Here is a 23,810-nt window from a genome sequence, read left to right on the forward strand (position 1 = left end):
ATCAAACTGCTATACTGAGAGTAAGGAGATACAGGTCTCAGTAATCAAGAGGCTTGAGTTTTATTTTTTTTTAATTAATTAATTTATTTTTGGCTGCATTGGGTCTTCGTTGCTGTGCACAGGCTTTCTCTAGCTGCGACAAGCGGGGGCTACTCTTCGTTGTGGTGCACAGGCTTCTCATTGCTGTGGCTTCTCTTGTTGCGGAGCACGGGCTCTAGGGGCGCGGGCTTCAGTAGTTGTGGCTCGTGGGCTCTAGAGTGCAGGCTCAGTAGTTGGGGCGCATGGGCTTAGTTGCTCCGCGGCATGTGGGATCTTTCTGGACCAGGGATCGAACCCGTGTCCCCTGCATTGGCAGGCGGATTCTTAACCACTGTGCCACCAGGGAAGTCCCGAGGCTTGAATTTTAGAGACATACAGCCTCAAGAGATGAGGTCTTGGGGTCCTGAAGAGTCAAGTGGTTAGGAATCAGATCCCTGCAATTGGCCCTTCTTTATTTAATATAATTACTAATATATTAACAATTAAAAATACATTGATTTGATAGTTACCATCTTATTATTTGTCTCATTTTTTTTCTTTTTTTCTTTCTGTTGGATTGATTTTTTAAATAATTTCATTTCCCCCCTCTGTTCTATATTCTTGATTTATCAAATCTATCATTGCCTTACATTTACTCTCATGTTTTCATATTTTGCTATTATATTTTAATTTTCTATGTATTTAAAATCCCCTAAGACGTTATCGTTATTGTAGATTTACCTTTTTTTGTGACTTTTCATTCCTTCCTCTCCTAGCTTCCATTGGTGGGATCATTTCCTTCTGCCCGAAGAATGCCCTTCAATATTTATTTGAATATGGATTCGTTGAGGACAGATTCTCATAATTTTTCATATATCTGAAAAAAGTCTTCATTTCACCTCCATTGATGAAGGATAGTTTTGTCAGTTATGGATCGATAGTTTGGTTTTCCCATCCCTTTGAGGGTGTAATTCCATTGCCTTCTGGTCTTTACTGATTTTCCTTAGAAGTTAGCTATCAGACTTACTTCTACACCTTTAAAAGGAACTTACCTCTTTGACTCCGTTTAAGATTTTCCCTTTTTGATTTTCAGTACTTTAATATGGTGTGCCTAGGCTTATATATTTTTTTAATAATGCATACTGTTTATCCTTTTGTAGGGTTGAATCATGGCTTGATATATTTTACCAGTTTTGTAAAATTCCTGATCAGTTCTTCTCAGACATAGCTTCTTCCCCATTCTCTCCCTTTACCCCAGTAAGTTCTCTTGTCCCATTTTCAGTCATTTTCTATCCCTTCCCCTCCAACCCTAGGCAACCACTAATGTGCTTTTTGACTTTATAGATTTGTTTTGACTTTCTCTAATGTCATATAAATGAAATTATACAGTATGTACTGTTTTGTATCTGGTTTCTTTTCCTTAGTATTATGTTTTTGACATTAACTCCTGTTTTAGTGTGTATCAGTATTATGGTATTTCTATGGAATGAAATTCTTTTTTTTTTTTTTGCTGCACCGTGTGGCTTGCAGGCTATTAGTTCCCCACCCAGGGATGGAACCTGTGCCCCCTGCAGTGGAAGCACAGAGTCCTAACCACTGGACCACCAAGGAATTCCCTGGTGTTTCTATATCTATATTTATATATTATAATTTGTTTATCCATTTGTATGTTGATTGACATTTGGGTTGTTTCCAGTTTGAAGCCATTATAAATAAAGTTGCTGTGAACATTTGTATGCAATCTTTGGGTTAAGTACCTAGGAAGTGGAATTGCTGGATCACACAGTAATTGTTCAATTTTATAAGAAACTGTCAAACTGTTTTCCAAAGTATTTATATGATTTTATGTTCCCTTCAGGAATGTATGAGAGTTGCAATTCTCCATATCCTTGTCAACACTTGGAACTATTAATTATTTGAATTTTAACTGTTCTAGTGGATATTTATTTATATCTCTTTGTGGTTTTAATTTGTACTTTACTGGTGTCTAATGACATTGACCATGTTTTTATGTGTTCTTTGGGTATTCAGATAGTGTTCAGGATGTGTCTATCCAGATCTTTTGCCAATTTAAGAACTGGCTTGTCTTCTTTTTATTGAGATATAAAAGTTCCTTATACTGTATAAAAGTACTTGGTCAATTACACATGTTCAGAATATCTTCTAGTCTGAGACTTGCATTTTCATTGTTTAATGATGTCTGTTCTAGAGGAGAAGTTGTTAATTTTGATGATGTCCAGTTTATCCGTTTATAATTTCATGATTGATGCATTTTGTGTCCTGAGAAATCTTTGTCTACCTCAAGGTCACAAAGATTTTCTTTCTGGGATTTATAGTTTCAGCTTTTGTATTTAGATCTCTGATCTATTTTGTGTTAATTTTTGTGTGAGGGGAGGTTTAAGATTCACTTTTTTCATATGGATATCCAATTCTTCTAGTACCATTTTTACCTCTCCCAATTGAATTACCATTGATTCTGGTAAGGAAAGGAGTACCACCTTTTTATTATCTATTATTTTTGGCTGTGTTGGGTCTCCGCTTTCGTGCAAGAGCCCTCTCCAGTTGTGGCGAGCGGGGACCACTCTTCACCACGGTGCGCGGGCCTCTCACCGTCGCGGCCTCTCCCATTGCGGAGCACAGGCTCCAGACGCGCAGGCTCAGCAGTTGTGGCCCACGGGCCCGGCCGCTCCATAGCATGCGGGATCCTCCCGGACCGGGGCACGAACCCGTGTCCCCCGCATTGGCAGGCGGACCCCCAACGACTGCACCACCAGGGAAGCCCAGTACCACCTTTTTGAACAACCCTTCTGTGGTAACAATTATAATCTATCAAAAAGATGGAAGTTTAACTGCTTGAATAAAATGGAGAACAACCAAAAGCAGGCAGGAACTGGAGGAGTATCTGTTTGGAAAAGGGGAATGGCACTGCATGAGTTTCCCATGTGTATCACATTTATTACTCCAATATGCAGGCCAAGCTAAAACTTAAATAGGATTTTTGAGAGCAGGATTTGGGGTGACCTCAGCAGCTGGAAAGTGAGTAAGGAAATGACAGAATCACAAAGGGGAGCTCTAAATTTTGTTTATAAACTCACCCATATCATCACCTGACTCCTGAACTGGGCGTGCATGAGACTGTTTTCAGGCAGTCCAGGTAAATCCAAAAGATCTGAACAGATACTTCAACTGTTGCCCATCAAAGGAAAAACAGTTTGGTGTTTGACTTCAGCCGAGTTAACTGCTTGTTGCAATAGAAATATCAGGATTCTTCAGAGAACCACAAAATAATTCAGAATCTCTACAAATCATTCAGAATGTCCGAGATATAGTCAAAAAAATCTAGACATAGAAAGAAACAGGAAAATGTGAATTTTGTCCAAGAGAAAAGACAATAAATGGAATCTGACCTCAACACGATTGAGACATTGAATTAGAACATAAGGATTTTTTATGCCTTTTTTCTTTTTCTTTTCTTTTTTTTTTTTTTTTGGCCGTGTGGCATGTGGGATCTTAGTTCCCTGCCCAGGGGTTGAACCTCTGCCCCCTGCAGTGGAAGCGTGGAGTCTTAACCACTGGACGGCCAGGGAAGTCCCTAGAACATAAGGATTTTAAAGCAAACATCATAAGTATGCTCAATAATATAAAGGGAAATTTGTTGTAATAAATTAAGAAATAGGAAATCTCACCAGAGAAGTAGAAACTATTTTTAAGAAGTGGTGTGGGACTTCCCTGGTGGTGCAGTGGTTAAGAACCTGCCTGCCAATGCAGGGGACACGGGTTCGAGCCCTGGTCCGGGAAGATCCCACATGCTGTGGAGCAGCTAAGCCTGTGCACCACAACTACTGAGCCTGTACTCTAGAGCCGGCGAGCCGCAACTACTGAAGCCTGTGCACCTAGAGCCTGTGCTCCGCAACAAGAGAAGCCACCGCAATGAGAAGCCCGCGTACCACAATGAAGAGTAGCCCCCGCTCACGGCAACTAGAGAAAGCCTGCGCTCAGCAACAAAGACCCAACTCAGCCAAAGATAGATAAATAAATAAGTAAGTTTATTAAAAAAAAAAAAGTGGTGGTGGGGAATTCTAGAGTTGAAAAAAACAGTACCCCCCCCCACCCAAATCAGTAGATGGGCTTAACAGCAGATTCGCATAACAGGAGAGTTAGTGAACTTGGAGACAGACCAATATAAATATCCAACGTGAAGATAAGAGAAAAAAGACTAATCAAAAGTGAACAGATGGGAACTATACTCAGTACTTTGTAAAAGGGAAAAGAATCTGATAAAGAATAATATACATACATATATATGTGTATATATATCTGAATCACTGTGCTGTACACCTGAAACTAACATGACATTGTAAATCAACTATACTCCAATTTAAAAAAAAAAGTGAACAGAGCCTCAGTGACACATGGAACAATATCAAGATATCTAATATACACCTAATTTGAGTGCCAGAAGAAGAGACAGAGAGGGGCAAAACAATAATAAGAATATGAAGAGACAATGAAAATTTACTAAATGAGGTGAAAGACATAAATTTACAGAATGCAACGAAAAGCAGGGCAAATACAAAGAAAATGACAGTAAGGCTTGAGATTGTAGTCAAACTGTTTGAAAACCAAGATTAAGAGAAAATATTGAATGCATCTAGGGTAAAATGGCATATTACTTATAGAACAGAACAGAATGAATTAGCATCCATTTTTCTCATAAACAGCAGAGGCCAGAAACCAAAGGAATGATGTCTTTAAAGTATTGAGAGAAAAAAAAACCCCAAACCAAACCCTTGTTAAACCTTCATTCTCTCTTCAGCAAAAATATCTTTTGAGAATGAAGGTCAAATAAAGCATGCTTTATTTATTTATTTATTTTGGCTGCGCCACATAGCGTATGGGTTCTTAGTTCCCTGACCAGGGATCGAACCCGTGCCCCCTGCAGGGGAAGTGCAGAGTTTTAACCACTGGACCACCAGGGAAGTCCCCAAATAACGCATGTTTTAGATAAGTAAAAACTTAGAGAATTTTCTGCCTGCAGGTCTTCACTATAAGGAATGCTGAAGGAAGTTCTGAAATACCTAGGCACCTTTCTTGAAAATCAATCAACCTAATGTGCATTATTCTATTCCTGGACTCACTGTTCTGCTGATTTATATGGCTATCCCTTATGGTGCTACCATATACTGTTTTGAAATTAGGTATAATAATTCTCTAAGTCTGTAATGCTTAATATCTAGTAGTGTCCCTCTTTTATTTTATTTATTATTAGTCATCCATTTTATACACATCAGTGTATACATGTCAATCCCTCTCTCCCAATTCATCACACCATCACCCCCACCCGCTGCTGCTTTACCCCCTTGGTGTCCATACGTTTGTTCTCTACATCTGTGTCTCAATTTCTGCCCTGCAAACCGGTTCATCTGTACCATTTTTCTAGGTTCCACATATATGCGTTAATATATGATATTTGTTTTTCTCTTTCTGACTTACTTCACTCTGTGTGACAGTCTCTAGATCCATCCACATCTCTACAAATGACCCAATTTCATTCCTTTTTATGGCTGAGTAATATTCCATTGTATATATGTACCACATCTTCTTTCTCCATTTGTCTTTCGATGGGCATTTAGGTTGCTTCCATGACCTGGCTATTGTAAATAGTGCTGCAATGAACACTGGGGTGCATGTGTCTTTTTGAATTATGGTTTTCTCTGGGTATATGCCCAGTAGTGGGATTGCTGGGTCATACGGTAATTCTATTTTTAGTTTTTTAAGGAATCTCCATACTGTTCTCCATAGTGGCTGTATCAATTGACATTCCCACCAACAGTGCAAGAGGGTTCCCTTTTCTCCACACCCTCTCCAGCATTTGTTGTTTGTAGATTTCCTGATGATGTCCATTCTAACTGGTGTGAGGTGATACCTCATTGTAGTTTTGATTTGCATTTCTCTAATAATTAGTGATGTTGAGCAGCTTTTCATGTGCTTCTTGGCCATCTGTATGTCCTGTTCGGAGAAATGTCTATTTAGGTCTTCTGCCCATTTTTTGATTAGGTTGTTTTTTTAATATTGAGCTGCATGAGTTGTTTATATATTTTGGAGATTAATCCTTGTCCATTGATTTGTTTGCAAATATTTTCTCCCATTCTGAGGGTTGTCTTTTCGTCTTGTCTGTAGTTTCCTTTGCTTTGCAAAAGCTTTTAAGTTTCGTTAGGTCCCGTTTATTCTTGTTTTTTTAAAAAATTTATTTATTTTTATTTATTTATGGCTGTGTTGGGTCCTCGCTTCTGTGCGAGGGCTTTCTCTAGTTGTGGCAAGCGGGGGCCACTCTTCATCGTGGTGTGCGGGCCTCTCACCATCACGGCCTCTCCTGTTGCGGAGCACAGGCTCCAGACGCGCAGGCTCAGCAATTGTGGCTCACGGGCCCAGTCGCTCTGTGGCATGTGGGATCCTCACAGACCAGGGCCCGAACCTGTGTTCCCTGAATTGGCAGGCAGACTCCCAACCACTGCGCCACCAGGGAAGCCCTATTCTTGTTTTTATTTCTGTTACTCTAGGAGGTGGATCAAAAAAGATCTTGCTGTGATTTATGTCAGACTGTTTTTCCTATGTTTTCCTCTAAGAGTTTTATAGTGTCCAGTCTTACATTTAGGTCTCTAATCCATTTTGAGTTTATTTTTGTGTATGGTGTTAGGGAGTGTTCTAATTTCATTCTTTTACATGTAGCTGTCCAGCTTTCCCAACACCACTTATTGAAGAGACTGTCTTTTCTCCATTGTATATCCTTGCCTCCTTTGTCATAGATTAGTTGACCACAGGTGCGTGGGTTATCTCTGGGCTTTCTATCCTGTTCCATTGATCTATATTTCTGTTTTTGTGCCAGTACCAAACTGTCTTGATTACTGTAGCTTTGTAGTATAGTCTGAAGTCAGGGAGTCTGATTCCTCCAGCTCTGTTTTTTTTCCCTCAAGACTGCTTTGGCTATTTGGGGTCTTTTGTGTCTCCATACAAATTTTAAGATTTTTTGTTCTAATTCTGTAAATAATGCCATTGGTAATTTGATAGGGATTGCACTGAATCTGTAGATTGCTTTGGATAGTATAGTCATTTTCACAATATTGATTCTTCCAATCCAAGAACATGATATATCTCTCCATCTGTTTGTATCATCTTTTTTTTTTCTAACATCTTTATTGGAGTATAATTGCTTTACAATGGTGTGTTAGTTTCTGCTTTATAACAAAGTGAATCAGTTATACATATACATATGTTCCCATATCTCTTCCCTCTTGCATCTCCCTCCCTCCCACCCTCCCTCACCCACCCCTCTAGGTGGTCACAAAGTACCGAGCTGATCTCCCTGTGCTATGCGGCTGCTTCTCACTAGCTATCTATTTTACATTTGGTAGTGTATATATGTCCACGCTACTCTCTCACTTTGTCACAGCTTCTCCCTCCCCATATCCTCAAGTCCATTCTCTAGTAGGTCTGTGTCTTTATTCCCATCTTACCACTAGGTTCTTCATGACTTTTTTTTTTTTTCCCTTAGATTCCATATATATGTGTTAGCATACTGTATTTGTTTTTCTCTTTCTGACTTACTTCACTCTGTATGACAGACTCTAACTCCATCCACCTCACTACAAATAACGAAATACAATTTCGTTTCTTTTTATGGCTGAGTAATATTCCATTGTATATATGTGCCACATCTTCTTTATCCATTCACCCGATGATAGACATTTAGGTTGTTTCCATGTCCTGGCTATTGTAAATAGTGCTGCAGTGAATATTGTGGTACATGTCTCTTTTTGAATTATGGTTTTCTCAGGGTATATGCCCAGCAGTGGGATTGCTGGGTCATACGGTAGTTCTATTTTTAGTTTTTAAAGAAACCTCCATACTGTTCTCCATAGTGGCTGTATCAATTTACATTCCCACCAACAGTGCAAGAGTGTTCCCTTTTCTCCACACCCTCTCCAGCATTTATTGTTTCTAGATTTTTTGATGATGGCCATTCTGACCGGTGTGAGATGATATCTCATTGTAGTTTTGATTTGCATTTCTCTAATGATTAATGATGTTGAGCATTCTTTCATGTGTTTGTTGGCAATCTGTATATCTTCTTTGGAGAAATGTCTGTTTAGGTTTCTGCCCATTTTTGGATTGGTTTTTTTTTTTGTTTTTTAATATTGAGCTGCATGAGCTGCTTGTAAATTTTGGAGATTAATCCTTTGTCAGTTGCTTCATTTGCAAATATTTTCTCCCATTCTGAGGCTTGTCTTTTGGTCTTGTTTATGGTTTCCTTTGCTGTGCAAAAGCTTTTAAGTTTCATTAGGTCTCATTTGTTTATTTTTGTTTTTATTTCCACTTCTGTAGGAGCTGGGTCAAAAATGATCTTGCTGTGATTTATGTCATAGAGTGTTCTGCCTATGTTTTCCTCTAAGAGTTTGATGGTGTCTCGCCTTACATTTAGGTCTTTAATCCATTTTGAGTTTATTTTTGTGTATGGTGTTAGGGAGTGTTCTAATTTCATACTTTTACATGTAGCTGTCCAGTTTTCCCAGCACCACTTATTGAAGAGGCTGTCTTTTCTCCACTGTATATACTTGCCTCCTTTATCAAAGATAAGCTGACCATATGTGCGTGGGTTTATCTCTGGGCTTTCTGTCCTGCTCCATTGGTCTATATTTCTGTTTTTGTGCCAGTACCATACTGTCTTGATTACTGTAGCTTTGTAATATAGGCTGAAGTCAGGGAGCCTGATTCCTCCAGCTCCATTTTTCGTTCTCAAGATTGCTTTAGCTATTAGGGGTCTTTTGTGTTTCCATACAAATTGTGAAATTTTTTGTTCTAGTTCTGTGAAAAATGCCAGTGTTAGTTTGATAGGGATTGCATTGAATCTGTAGATTGCTTTGGGTAGTAGAGTCATTTTCACAATGTTGATTCTTCCAATCCAGGAACATGGTATATCTCTCCATCTATTTGTATCATCTTTAATTTGTTTCATCAGTGTCTTATAGTTTCCTGCATACAGGTCTTTTGTCTCCTTAGGTAGGTTTATTCCTAGGTATTTTATTCTTTATGTTGCAGTGGTAAATGGGAGTGTTTCCTTAATTTCTCTTTCAGATTTTTCATCATTAGTGTATACGAATGCAAGAGATTTCTGTGCATTATTTTGTATCCTGCAACTTTACCAAATTCATTGATTAGCTCTAGTAGTTTTCTGGTGGCATCTTTAGGATTCTCTATGTATAGTATCATGTCATCTGCAAACAGTGACAGTTTTACTTCTTTTCCAATTTGTAGTCCTTTTATTTCTTTTTCTTCTCTGATTGCCGTGGCTAGGGCTTCCAAAACTATGTTGAATAATAGTGGTGAGAGTGGACATCCTTGTCTTGTTCCTGATCTTAGAGGAAATGCTTTCAGTTTTTCACCATTGAGAATGAAGTTTGCTGTGGGTTTGTCATGTATGACCTTTAGTATGTTGAGGTAGGTTCCCTCTGTGCCCACTTTCTGGAGAGATTTTTATCATAAATGGGGATTGGATTTTGTCAAAAGCTTTTTCTGCATCTATTGAGATGATCATATGGTTTTTAATTCTTCAATTTGTTAATATGGTGTATCACATTGATTGATTTGCATATATTGAAGAATCCCTGCATCCCTGGGATAAATCCCACTTGATCATGATGTATGATCCTTTTAAAATGTTGTTGGATTCTGTTTGCTAGTATTTTGTTGAGGATTTTTGCGTCTATATTCATCAGTGATAATGGTCTGTAATTTTCTTTTTTTGTAGTATCTTTTTCTGGTTTTGGTATCTGGGTGATGGTGGCCTCATAGAATGAGTTTGGGAGTGTTCCTTCCTCTGCAATTTCTTAGCGTTGTGGTCAGAAAAAATGCTTGATACGATATCAATTTTCTTAAATTTACTGAAGCTTGATTTATGACCCAAGATGTGATCTGTCCTGGAGAATGTTCCATGCGCACTTGAGAAGAAAGTGTAATCTGCTGTTTTTGGATGGAATGTCCTATAAATATCAATTAAATCTATCTGTTCTATTGTGTCATTGAAAGCCTGTGTTTCCTTATTAATTTTCTGTTTGGATGATCTGTCCATTGGTGTAAGTGAGGTGTTAAAGTCTCCCACTATTATTGTGTTACTGTCGATTTCCTCTTTTATAGCTGTTAGCAGTTGCCTTATGTATTGAGGTGCTCCTATGTTGGGTGCATATATATTTATAATTGTTATATCTTCTTCTTGGATTGATCCCTGGATCATTATGTAGTGTCCTTCCTTGTCTCTTGCAACATTCTTTATTTTAAAGTCTATTTTATCTGATATGACTATAGCTACTCCAGCTTTCTTTTGATTTCCATTTGCATGGAATATCTTTTTCCATCCCCTCACTTTCAGTCTGTATGTGTCCCTAGGTCTAAAGTGGGTCTCTTGTAGACAGCATATATATGGGTCTTGTTTTTGTATCCATTCAGCCAGTCTATGTCTTTTGGTTGGGGCATTTAATCCATTCACGTTTAAGGTAATTATCGATATGTATGTTCCTATGACCATTTTCTTAATTGTTTTGTGTTTGTTTTTGTAGGTCCTTTTATTCTCTTGTGTTTGCCCCTTAGAGCAGTTCCTTTAGCATTTGTTGTAGAGCTGGTTTGGTGGTGCTGAATTCTCTTAGCTTTTGCTTGTATGTAAAGCTTTTGATTTCTGCATCGAATCTGAATGAGATCCTTGCCAGGTAGAGTAATCTTGGTTCTGGTTCTTCTCTGTCATCACTTTAAGTATATCATGCCACTCCCTTCTGGCTTGTAGAGTTTCTGCTGAGAAATCAGCTGTTAACCTTATGGGAGTTCCCTTGTATGTTATTTGTCATTTTTCCCTTGCTGCTTTCAATAATTTCTCTTTGTCTTTAATTTTTGCCAGTTTGATTACCATGTGTCTCATCATGTTTCTCCTTGGGTTTATCCTGTGTGGGACTCTCTGCACTTCCTTGACTTGGGTGGCTATTACCTTTCCCATGTTAGGGAAATTTTCGACTGTCATCTCTTCAAATATTTTCTTGGGTCCTTTCTCTCTCTCTTCTCCTTCTGGGACCACTATAATGAGAATGTTGTTGCATTTAATGTTTCTTAGGCTGTCTTCATTTCTTTTCATTCTTTTTTCTTTATTCTGTTCTGCAGCAGTGAATTCCAGCATCCTGTCTTCCAGGTCACTTATCCGTACTCTGCCTCAGTTATTCTGATATTGATTCCTTCTAGTGTATTTTTCATTTCATTATTGTATTGTTCATCTCTGTTTGTTCTTTAATTCTTTTTTTTTTAAATTAATTAATTTTTTTTAGCTGTGCTGGGTCTTCGTTTCTGTTCGAGGGCTTTCTCTATTTGCGGCGAGCGGGGGCCACTCTTCATCGCGGTGCGTGGGCCTCTCACTATCGCGGCCTCTCTTGCTGCGGAGCACAGGTTCCAGACGCGCAGGCTCAGTAGTTGTGACTCACGGGCCCAGTTGCTCCGTGGCATGTGGGATCTTCCCAGACCAGGGCTCGAACCCGTGTCCCCTGCATTGGCAGGCAGATTCTCAACCACTGCACCACCAGGGAAGCCCTGTTCTTTAATTCTTGTAGATATTTGTTAAACACTTTTTTTTTTTTAATTTTTTAAATTTATTATTTATTTATTATTTTTATTTTTGGCTGTGTTGGGTCTTCGTTTCTGTGTGAGGGCTTTCTCCAGTTGCGGCGAGTGGGGGCCACTCTTCATCGCGGTGCGCGGGCCTCTCACTATCGCGGCCTCTCTTGTTGCGGAGCACAGGCTCCAGACGCTCAGGCTCAGTAGTTGTGGCTCACGGGCCCAGTTGCTCCGCGGCATGTGGGATCCTCCCAGACCAGGGCTCGAACCCGTGTCCCCTGCATTGGCAGGCAGATTCTCAACCACTGCGCCACCAGGGAAGCCCCTGTTAAACACTTTTTGCATCTTCTCGATCTTTGCCTTCATTCTTTTTCCGAGGTCCTGGATCATGTTCACTATCATTATTCTGAATTCTTTTTCTGGAACGTTACCTGTCTTCATTTCATTTAGTTTTTTTGGGGGGGTTTTATCTTGTTCCTTCATCTGGTACATAGCCCTCTGCCTTTTCATCTTGTCTGTTTTTCTGTGAATGTGGTTTTTGTTCCACAGGCTGCAGGGTTGTAGTTCTTCTTGCTTCTGCTGTCTGCCCTCTGGTGGATGAGGCTATCTAAGAGGCTTGTGCAAGTTTCCTGATGGGAGGGACTGGTGGTGGGTGGAGCTGGCTGTTGCTTTGGTGGGCAGAGCTCAGTAAAACTTTATCCACTTGTCTGCTGATGGGTGAGGCTGGGTTCCCTTCCTGTTAGTTGTTTGGCCTGAGGTGACCCAACACTGGGGCCTACCCGGGCTCTTTGGTGGGGCTAATGGCGGACTCTGGGAGGGCTCATGCCGAGGAGTACTTCCCAGAACTTCTGCTGCCAGTGTCCTTGTCCTCACGGTGAGACACAGCCACCCTCCGCCTCTGCAGGAGACCCTCCAACACTAGCAGGTAGGTCTGGTTCGGTCTCCTCTGGGGTCACTGCTCCTTCCCCTCGGTCCTGATGCGCACACTACTTTGTGTGTGCCTTCCAAGAGTGGAGTCTCTGTTTCCCCCAGTCCTGTCAAAGTCCTGCAATTAAATCCTGCTAGTCTTCAAAGTCTGATACTCTAGGAATTTCTCCTCCTGTTGCCGGACCCCCAGGTTGGGAAGCCTGATGTGAGGCTCAGAACCTTCACTCCAGCAGGTGGACTTCTGTGGTATAAGTGTTCTCCAGTCTGTGAGTCACCCATCCATCAGTTATGGGTTCTGATTTTATTGTGATTGCACCCCTCCTACCGTCTCACTGTGGCTTCTCCTTTGTGTTTGGATGTGGGGTATCTTTTTTCGTGAGTTCCAGTGTCTTCCTGTCGATGATTGTTCAGTTCGTTGTGATTCTGGTGTTCTCGCAAGAGGGAGTGAAAGCATGTCCTTCTATTCCGCCATCTAGATCCTTTCAGTATCACTCTTTTAGCTTTTTATGTTTCTCTAAGACATCTTTGTGATTGTTGGCACTTTCCCATGTAAGTTTTAGAATCAACTTGTCAATTTCTACAAAAACCTGTTTGGGAGTACACTGAATCTGTGTTAGACCAATAAGTTGGTAATTATCTCAGTAAGAAATATGATTTTTTCAGTCATGTGGTATCTTCTTTCATTTATTTGTATCATCTTTAAATTCTCTCAGTAGTGTTTTGTAGTTTTTCTTGTATAGGTCTTGCAGAAATTTTGTTAAATTCGTCCCAGAGTAGTTCATATTTCTTGATAATATTGCAAATTTTGTTTTCCTTTAATTTTTTGCTAATTGCTAGTATTTAAGAATGCTTTTGATTTTTGTAGATTAATTTAAAATTCTGTGATCTTGCTAAAATTCACTTGGTTTACATTTACAAAAGTTTATCTGTGATGTTTTACTTCTTTCTTTGCAATATGTATGTCTTCTATCTATCTATCTTTATTGTATCATCTAGGACCTCCAATATGATGTTTAATAGAAGTGACGGTACATCTTTGCCTTATTCCTGATCTTGGGGATAAAATGTTCAGTCTGTCTCCATTAAGTATGATGAAAGCTACAGCTTTTTCATAGTTGTTCTTCATCAGGTTGAGGAAATTCCCTTTCATTCCCTATTTTGCTGAGAGTTTTCATCACTAAGAGATGCCGAATTCTGTTGAGTGGTTTTTCTGTATCAGTTGAGGTGATCATATGATTTTCTTCTTTATTCCATTAATATGGAGAATTACATTGATTTTTAACTGTGAAACCTACTTTGCATAGCTGGAATGAACTTCATTATTATGTGTTATTATTACTATAGTTATTTTTATATTGCCAAGTCAGATTTCCTAATGTTTAGTTAAGAATGTTTATGTCTAATTTTGGGAGAATATTATGGTTCTCTAGTTTTCTTTTCCCCTGTAGTGGCTTTGTATGATTTTGGTATTGTTGGTCTCATAAAATGAGATGGAAAGTGTTTCTTCCTTTTTATTAAAAAAAAAAAAAGTCTGTGAGGAGTTAATGCTATTTCTTCCTTAATTGTTTAATAATATTAACTGAGTGGAACATACAGAGTTCCCATATACCCTGTGTTTCCACATATGCACAGCCTCCTCACTGTCAACATCCTGCACCCAGAGTACATTTGCTTTGATTGATGAACCTACATTGACACATCATTATCACTCAAAGTCCATAGTTTACAGTTTGTGTTCACTCTTTTTTTTTTTTTTAAGTTATTTTTGATGTGGACCGTTTTTAAAGTCTTTATTGAATTTGTTACAGTATTGCTTCTATTTTATGTTTTGGGTTTTTGGCCACGAGGCATGTGGGATCTTAGCTTCCTGACCAGGGATCAAATCCACACCCCCTGCATTGGAAGGTGAAGTCTTAATCATTGGACTGCCAGGGAAGTCCTTGTGTTCACTCTTGATGTTTTGTATTTCATGGGTTTTGACACAAGGATAATGACATGTATTCACCGTTTCAGTATCATACAGAATAGTTTCACTGCCCTAAAAATCCTCTGTGCTCTGCTGATTCATCCCTCTCACCCCATCCCCCAACCTCTGGCAACTTCTGATCTTTTTATTGTCTTCATAGTTTTACCTCTGCAGAATATCATATGGTTGAAATCATATAGTATGTAGCCTTTTCACACGGGTTTCTTTCACTTAGTAATATGCATTTAAGGTTTCAACATGAGCTGTCATGCTATGAAAAGACATTTGATTTAGCCTTGAATAAAATTTCATTGTATTGATGTACCACAGTTCATCTGTCCACCTGCTGAAGGGCATCTTGCTTGCTTCCAAGTTTTGGCAATTGTGAATCAAGCTGCTATGAGCATCCGTGTGCAGGTTTTTGTGTGGATGTAAGTTTTCAGTTCCTTTGGGTAAATATCAAGGAGCACAGTTGCTGGGTCTTATGGTAAGAGTATTTTAGTTTTGTAAAAAGAAAAACTGCCAAAGTATCTTCCAAAGTTGCTGTACAATTTTGTATTTCTACCAGCAACGAATGAAAGTTCCTGTTGCTCCACATCTACACCAGCATTTGGTATTATTAATGTTTTGGATTTTTGGCATTCTTATAGGTGTATAGTGATTTCTAATTGTTTTCATTTGCAATTCCCTAATACATTATGATGTTGAGCATCTTCTCATATGCTTTTATGCCATCCGTTTATTTTCTTTGGTGAGATATCTGTTAAGATCTTTTGCCTGTCTATTAATGGGTTCCTTTTTTTATTGTTGAGTTTTAAGAGTTATGTTCAACAACTGTCTCTGTTTGGTTTTGATAGATTGTCTTGGGGGGAGAACGCTTTTTGTACTAGTGAGCTCTGAGTAAGTTCAATAATGACAGCCTTACATGTGAAGTCTTTCATGTCCAATAATGACCCTTCTCTGGGAACTCCAACTTCTTGGACTGCCAGACTTGATTGTGGCTGTTGTTTTTCAAGATTCCTGTGTACCTGGGGATGGGCAGATCAGCACAGGGAAATTAAAATGCCACAAAGCTCATTGTTCTTACTGAGATTCAGCTCTTTTCCTTGAATAATCATTCCCTAGATTGCTTCAAGTCTTTGGTTAATTTCTAGCGTTTTGAGAAAGTTGATTTTGACAGTTTTTGCTAGTGTTCTCATTGCTTTTATGGAGGGAAGTGTTTTCAGAGGTTTTTACTCTGAGATTTTCAACGATGTTCACTGTCCTTTTGTGAGCAATAACTTAAATTTGTAAGTTAGTGTTGTGAGACCTGGAAGAAATTCCTTGCCTGTAGAACAGGAGGACAAGAGCTCAATTAAATGACCAGGGAAAGTAATATGCTATATGCATATAATGTCAGTTTATAATATATTTTATAGGTGCTGGATCTAGATGAGTCAAATTTTACTTGGTGAATAATGAGTAGTTAAATCTCATCACCATATAACATGTAATGGTTTGTATCCTTTAAAATGAAATGAGGAATTACTATTTTTTTTTTGCAGGGGGGTCACAACATAAAATGTATTTCCTTTTGCAAGTCAGGGTGAAAAAACTTTAAAAGACACTATTCTAGGACAGTGTTTTCCAAACTTCCCTTTAGCCTGGAATCATAAGAATCTAACTTGGGGGCCTAAAATAGATAAGGTAGAAGCTGAAGACTCTGGTCCCATGTGATCCTCTCCTAACACCCCCTCCCCAGGGGTCACGGGCCCCAGGCCTGGGAATCTGCAAGGTCAGGGTTCACAGTCAAATTACAGCACAGGTGCACCAACACGGGTGCAGAGGGACAGCCTATGCAGGAGTTGAGTGTTCATGTTGTGGAGAAATCATTTGTTGGTTAAATTAAGGTGGCCTTTAAGGCAGGCCCCAAACACTCCCACCCGGGACAGCTAGACAGGCCAGCCCAGCTCCCCCGCCAGCAACCACTTCATGGCCTGATGTCTGTACTATTCCACAGTGACACCAGCGCTTGTGGCCTCAGCTATGAGCTCTCACCTCCAAACCCTTGTTCCCAGCGAGAATTCAGCGGTGTCGGAACAGTCTCAGGGTTTGGGACGGAAGCAACAAACGCTGAGAGTCCCAAAGGCTTGCTCCCAAGATTTGTCTACGGTGCAGACAAATCGGCTTTATTTAAGGGACTGAGCCTCGTTTCAGATGACATTCGGACTTTACCTTCTAGAAGTAAGCCTTTTGTCTCCAATCAATTAGGTAGATGTTTGGAGTTAAGTTGTTTTTCTTGAAATGAGCAAATAATTTTGGCAAATTTTCTTCAACAAATACCTCAAACACAGCAGAATAAGTCAACATAAGGCCGTGGTCCACTTGGAAAAAAGCCATTTGACAGGGTTTATTCAAAAGATTAGAAAAAGCAATGAAGGCATGTACAGTATCTAAGTTCAAGATCAACACGGCTGCTATGAAGGCCGTGCCCTGAACATAACCCACATGCGGTTGGTAACAAGTGTAAGCTCCCAAAATGCTGTGCAACATGTTGTGATATGGGCCACCTTGCTGGAAAATGCAGAGATTAGGGAATGTTCTGGAAGTGTCTAGTTTAATAAACTCCAGACTGGCTTCTCTGTCTGCTGCTGAAAAACCAGCATCTTCATTCTCCACTTCAGAGCCTCCCGTGCTAAAGGACCACCACTGCTCCTTGGCTTGGGCAAGACAGATACCAAAGAGCTCCTGGGTGATGTTTAACTCGTTGCCAATGGCTAAGCTCCAGACTTTGCCTCTCACATTGGGAGGGATTCCCTGCCACCATAAATCTCGAACTTTTCCTAGAGTACCGCATTGTTTCCCGGTTAGGCAAAATCTCTTTATTCCAAGTGAGGACGGCATTTCCAATACTTTATTCTAATCTGCATCTATCTTCCAGCTGCTTTTTCCTTCTCTGGGCTTCTTTCAACTCTCATTTTTTGGCCTGAACCACCATTTCTTCATACTGTTGCCTGTGTTTCTGAGCTTCTTCAACTGGCTTTGCTGAGAGAGTTGCTGGTCTGTCTTCCAGGATGAGTGTGGTGGTGGAGAGAGGCTCAAAGTCAGTATTCTTCCTCACATTCTGCTTTAGTGAGGGTGGCCAGCTAGGTCGTCCAGGCTTGTTTTTATATTCCAAGAACGCCGAGGGGCTCAGAGGCGCGCGGCCGGCGGCTCCAGGCCCGAGCCAGCGAGCGAGTGGGGCTCCATGGCGGGACCTTGGGCTTGGCTCCGGCGGCCGGGTGGGGCGAGGAATTACTATTTAAATCATAATCTAATATCCTCTTCCACCTGAAACTTTTTGCCATCTGAAATATCTTTTGATAGAAAAGGTATGTTTCTTGTTTCTTTCTTTTCCCTGAATATTTTATAAATAGTGTTATATTTAAGATTACTATCAGGTTTTCATTTGAATTTCCTTAATGTATATAGCAGGGACTTTTGATTCTTTATTACTAGATATTTTTTTTCTCTCTAGTTGTTGCTGCTTATGGTGTATTATGGGGAGAGAAGAGGGGAGGATTGATTTGTGAAAGGTTGTCGTGGCTAGACAAGTCTTGTGTAGGTCAAGCTGTTTGTGAGTGACCTGCTAATGTTGTAGAAAGATTTCATTGTAGTTTTATATTTTATTGAATTTAATTATACACACAGGGCAAATGAAAGGTGTAATGCAGTTGGTTTTGTGGTGTTTCATTCAATGTGATGGACATTTTATAAGTACACTTAAAATATTGGGGAGAGGATTTTAAATCTACTTTTTATCATCTATGAATTTTACACAGAGCTACGGTATAGTTAATCATTTAAAATTCTAGATTTGTTTTGCTCTGTTGAATTTGATTGAGTTATATTTGAGATTTAAAAGTTAGAATGGGGCTTCCCTGGTGGCGCAGTGGTTAAGAATCCGCCTGCAAATGCAGGAGACACGGGTTCAAGCCCTGGCCTGGGAAGATCCCATACGCCATGGAGCGTGTGTATATATATATATATATATATATATATATATATATCCAGATCAAGATATAAAACATTTTCAGGGATTTCCCTGGCGTTCCAGTGGTTAAGAATCCACGCTTTCAATGCAGGGGGCGTGCCCTGGTTGGGAAACTAAGATCCCACATGCCACCATATTTGCAAATGAAGCAACTGACAAGGGCTTAATTTCCAAAATATACAAACAGCTCATACAGCTCAATAACAAAAAAACAAACAACCCAATCAAAAAATGGGCAGAAGACCTAAATAGACATTTCTCCACAGAAGACATACAGATGGCCAACAGGCATATGAAAAAATGCTCAACATTGCTAATTATTAGAAAATGCAAATCAAAACTACAGTGAGGTGTCTATCACCTCACACCTGCCAGAATGGCCATCATCAAAAAATCTGCAAAGAATGAATGCTGGAGAGGGTGTGGGGAAAAGGGAACCCTCCTACACTGTTGGTGGGAATGTAAATTGGTGCAGCCACTATGGAGAACAGTATGGAAGTTCCTTGAAAAACTAAAAATAGAGGTACCATATGATCCAGCAATCCCACTCCTGGGGCATATATCCGGAGAAAACCATACTTAGAAAAGATACATGCACCGCAGTATTCATTGCAGCACTATTTACAATAGCCAATACATGGAAGCAACCTAAGTATCCATCAACAGATGAATGGATAAAGAAGATGTGGTATATATGTACAATGGAATATTACTCAGCCATAAAAAACCAAAATAATGCCATTTACAGCAACATGGATGGTTGTAAAGATATCACACTACGTGAAGTGAGTCAGAGAAAGACAAATAGCATATGATATCACTTATATGTGGAATCTTAAAAAATGATACAAATGAGCTTATTTACAAAACAGAAACAGACTCACAGACAGAAAACAAACTTATGGTTATCAAGTGGGAAAGTGGGAAGAGGTATAAATTAGGAGTTGGGAATTAACAGATACATGCTGCTATATATAAAACAGATAAACAAGGACCTATACTATAGAGCAAGGGAACTATATTCAATGTCTTATAACAACCTGTAATGGAAAAGAATCTGAAAAAGAATATATATGTATATATAAAGAATATATATATATAAAGAATATGTATATATGTAAAGAATATATATATGTAAAGAATATATATATGTAAAGAATATATTTATAAAGAATATATATATATAACTGAATCACTTTGCTGTGAAACTAACACAGTATTGTATATCAACTATACTTCAATTAAAAAAAGACCTGTAGTACCAAGAAACCAAGAAAAAAATTTTTTTCAACTACTGTATATTTACTTCATATAAATGTCTTGTGAACATTTTACATCATGAGTTTAAATTTTCTGTTCTGTGGAGATATTTTTACACTTTAAAAATTATTTTAAACATATTAAACATGGTTATTACATAATCTGTGTTTGATAATTCCAAAAAATGAACTCGTAGGTTTGTTTTTGCTGGTTTCTTCCATAGTGCATAGTTTGTTCCACCAGATAACATTTGTGTTTATTGCAATCTGGCTTTTTTCAGTGTGACTAGTCGCATACAACTAAAAAAAAATTTTTTTTATTGGAGTATAATTGCTTTACAATGTTGTGTTAGTTTCTGCTGTACAATGCAGTGAATCAACTATATGTATACCTATATTCCCTCCCTCTTTGACCTCCCTCTCCCCACCCCATCCCACCCAACTAGGTCCTCACAGAGCACCGGGCTGAGCTTCCTGTGCTTTATAGCTTGTTCCCACTAGCTAGCTATTTCACGCATGGTAGTGTATATATGCCCATCCTAATCTCCCAATTCATCCGACCATCCCCTTCCCACCCCGTGTCCACATGTCCGTTCTCTATGTCTACGTCTACCTCTCTATTCCTGCCCTGCAGATAGGTTCATCTGTACCATTTTTCTAGATTCCACATATATGCGTTAATATATGATATTTGTTTTTCACTTTCTGGCTTACTTCACTCTGTATGACAGACTCTAGATCCATCCATATCTCTACAAATGACCCAATTTCATTTCTTTTTATGGCTGAGTAATATTCCATTGTATATATGTACCACACCTTTATTTATTTATTTATCTTTTTAACATCTTTATTGGAGTATAATTGCTTTACAATGGTGTGTTAGTTTCTGCTTTATAACAAAGTGAATCAGTTATACATATACATATGTTCCCATATCTCTTCCCTCTTGCGTCTCCCTCCCTCCCACCCTCCCTCTCCCACCCCTCTAGGTGGTCACAAAGCACCGAGCTGATCTCCCTGTGCTATGCGGCTGCTTCTCACTAGCTATTTTACGTTTGGTAGTGTATATATGTCCATGCCACTCTCTCACTTTGTCACAGCTTCCCCTTCCCCATATCCTCAAGTCCATTCTCTAGTAGGTCTGTGTCTTTATTCCCGTCTTACCACTAGGTTCTTCATGGCTTTTTTTTTCCCCTTAGATTCCATATATATGTGTTAGCATACTGTATTTGTTTTTCTCTTTCTGACTTACTTCACTCTGTATGACAGACTCTAACTCCATCCACCTCACTACAAATAACGAAATACAATTTCGTTTCTTTTTATGGCTGAGTAATATTCCATTGTATATATGTGCCACATCTTCTTTATCCATTCATCTGATGATGGACATTTAGGTTGTTTCCATGTCCTGGCTATTGTAAATAGTGCTGCAGTGAATATTGTGGTACATGTCTCTTTTTGAATTATGGTTTTCTCAGGGTATATGCCCATCAGTGGGATTGCTGGGTCATACGGTAGTTCTATTTTTAGTTTTTTAAGGAACCTCCATACTGTTCTCCACAGTGGCTGTATCAATTTACATTCCCACCAGCAGTGCAAGAGGATTCCCTTTTGTCCACATCCTCTCCAGCATTTATTGTTTGTAGATTTTTTGATGATGGCCATTCTGACTGGTGTGAGGTGATACCTCATTGCAGTTTTGATTTGCATTTCTCTAATAATTAGTGATGTTGAGCAGCTTTTCATGTGCCTCTTGGCCATCTGTATCTCTTCTTTGGTGAAATGTCTATTTAGGTCTTACACCCATTTTTTAATTGGGTTGTTTGTTTTTTTGATATTGAGCTGCATGAGCTGTTTGTATATTTTGGAGATTATTTCATTGTCTGTAGCTTCGTTTGCAAATATTTTCTCCCATTCTGAAGGTTGTCTTTTCGTCTTCTTTATGGTTTCCTTTGCTGTGCAGAAGCTTTTAAGTTTAATTAGGTCCCATTTGTTTACTTTGTTTTTATTTTCATTATTCTAGGAGGTGGTCAAAAAAGATCTTGCTGTAATTTATGTCAAAGAGTGTTCTTCCTATGTTTTCCTCTAAGAATTTTATAGTATCCGGTCTTACATTTAGGTCTTTAATCCATTTTGAGTTTATTTCTGTGTATGGTGTTAGGGGGTGTTCTAGTTTCATTCTTTTACATGTAGCTGTTCAGTTTTTCCAGAAACACCTATTGAAGAGACTGTCCTTTCTCCATTGTATGTTCTTGCTTCCTTTGCCATAAACGAGGTGACGATAGGTGCATGGGTTTATCTCTGGGCTTTCTCTTGTACCACTGATCTATATTTCTGTTTTTTTTTTTTTTAAAAGGCACAGTGCCTTTTTTTTTTTTTTTTTTTAATTACACTACTCTAGGTGTGCTTTATTTTATTTTATTAATGGCTGTGTTGGGTCTTCGTTTCTGTGCGAGGGCTTTCTCTAGTTGTGGCAAGTGGGGGCCACTCTTCATCACGGTGCGCGGGCCTCTCACTATCGCGGCCTCTCTTGTTGCGGAGCACAGGCTCCAGACGCGCAGGCTCAGTAATTGTGGCTCACGGGCCCAGTTGCTCCGTGGCATGTGGGATCTTCCCAGACCAGGGCTCGAACCCATGTCCCCTGCATTGGCAGGCAGATTCTCAACCACTGCGCCACCAGGGAAGCCCCTATATTTCTGTTTTTTTAAAAAATAATTTTATTTATTATTTTTGGCTGCATTGGGTCTTCGTTGCTGCGTGTGGGTTTCTCTAGTTGTGGCGAGCAGGGCTACTCTTCATTGTGGTGTGCGGGCTTCTCGTTGCGGTGGCTTCTCTTGTTGAGAAGCACAGGTTTTAGGCATGTGGGCTTCAGTAGTTGCAGCACGTGGACTCAGTAGTTGCGGCACGCGGGCCGTAGAGCGCGTGGGCTTCAGTAGTTGTGGTGTGTGGGCTCAGTAGTTGTGGGTGCACAGGCTCTGTGGCACGTGGCATTCAGTAGTTGTGGTGCACGGACTCAGTAGTAGTGGCTTACAGGCTCTAGAGTGCAGGCTCAGTAGCTGTGGTGCATGGGCTTAGTTGTTCTGTGGCATGGGGGATCTTCCTGGACTAGGGATCGAACCCGTGTCCCCTGCATTGGCAGGCGGATTCTTAACCACTGCACCACCAGGGAAGTCCCATATATTTCTGTTTTTGTGCCAGTACCATACTGTCTTGATTACTGTAGCTTTGTAGTATAGTCTGAAGTCTGGGAGCCTGATTCCTCCAGCTCCGTTTTTCTTTCTCAAGACTGCTTTGGCTATTCGGGTCTTTTATGTTTCCATACAAATTGTAAAATTTTTTGTGCTAATTCTGTGAAGAATGCCATTGGTAATTTGATAGGGATTGCACTGACTTTGTAGATTGCTTTGGGTAGTATAGTCATTTTCACAATATTGATTCTTCCAATCCAAGAACATGGTCTGTTTCTCCATCTGTTTGTGTCATCTTTGATTTCTTTCATCAGTGTTTTATAGTTTCTGAGTACAGGTCTTTTGCATCCTTAGGTAGGTTTATTCCTAGGTATTTTATTCTTTTTGTTATGATGGTAAATGGGATTGTTTCCTTAATTTCTCTTAGTATATAGGAATGCAAGAGATTTCTGTGCGTTAATTTTGTGTCCTGCAACCTTACCAAAATCATTGATTTGTTCTCATAGTTTTCTGGTGGCATCTTTAGGATTTCCTAGGTATAGTATAATGCCATCAGCAAACAGTGACAGTTTTACTTATTTTCCAATTTGTATTCCTTTTATTTCTTTTTCTTCTCTAATTGCCATGGCTAGGACTTCCAAAACTATGTTGAATAAGAGTGGTGAGAGTGGACATCCTTGTCTTGTTCCTGATCTTAGAGGAAATGCTTTCAGTTTTTCACCATTGAGAATGAAGTTTGCTGTGGGTTTGTCATATATGGCCTTTATTATGTTGAGGTAGGTTCCCTCTGT

At 39.4% G+C, this 23,810-nt stretch overlaps 1 pseudogene; it reads right to left on the bottom strand.

Moving 5' to 3' along the window:
- Positions 1–16,771: 16,771 nt before the first annotated feature.
- On the bottom strand, positions 16,772–17,600 carry LOC137752357 (TBC1 domain family member 14 pseudogene; annotated as a pseudogene).
- Positions 17,601–23,810: the final 6,210 nt, after the last annotated feature.

The sequence above is a fragment of the Eschrichtius robustus genome, chromosome 19, assembly GCF_028021215.1.
Source record: "Eschrichtius robustus isolate mEscRob2 chromosome 19, mEscRob2.pri, whole genome shotgun sequence".
In the NCBI taxonomy this organism is placed as follows: domain Eukaryota; kingdom Metazoa; phylum Chordata; class Mammalia; order Artiodactyla; family Eschrichtiidae; genus Eschrichtius; species Eschrichtius robustus.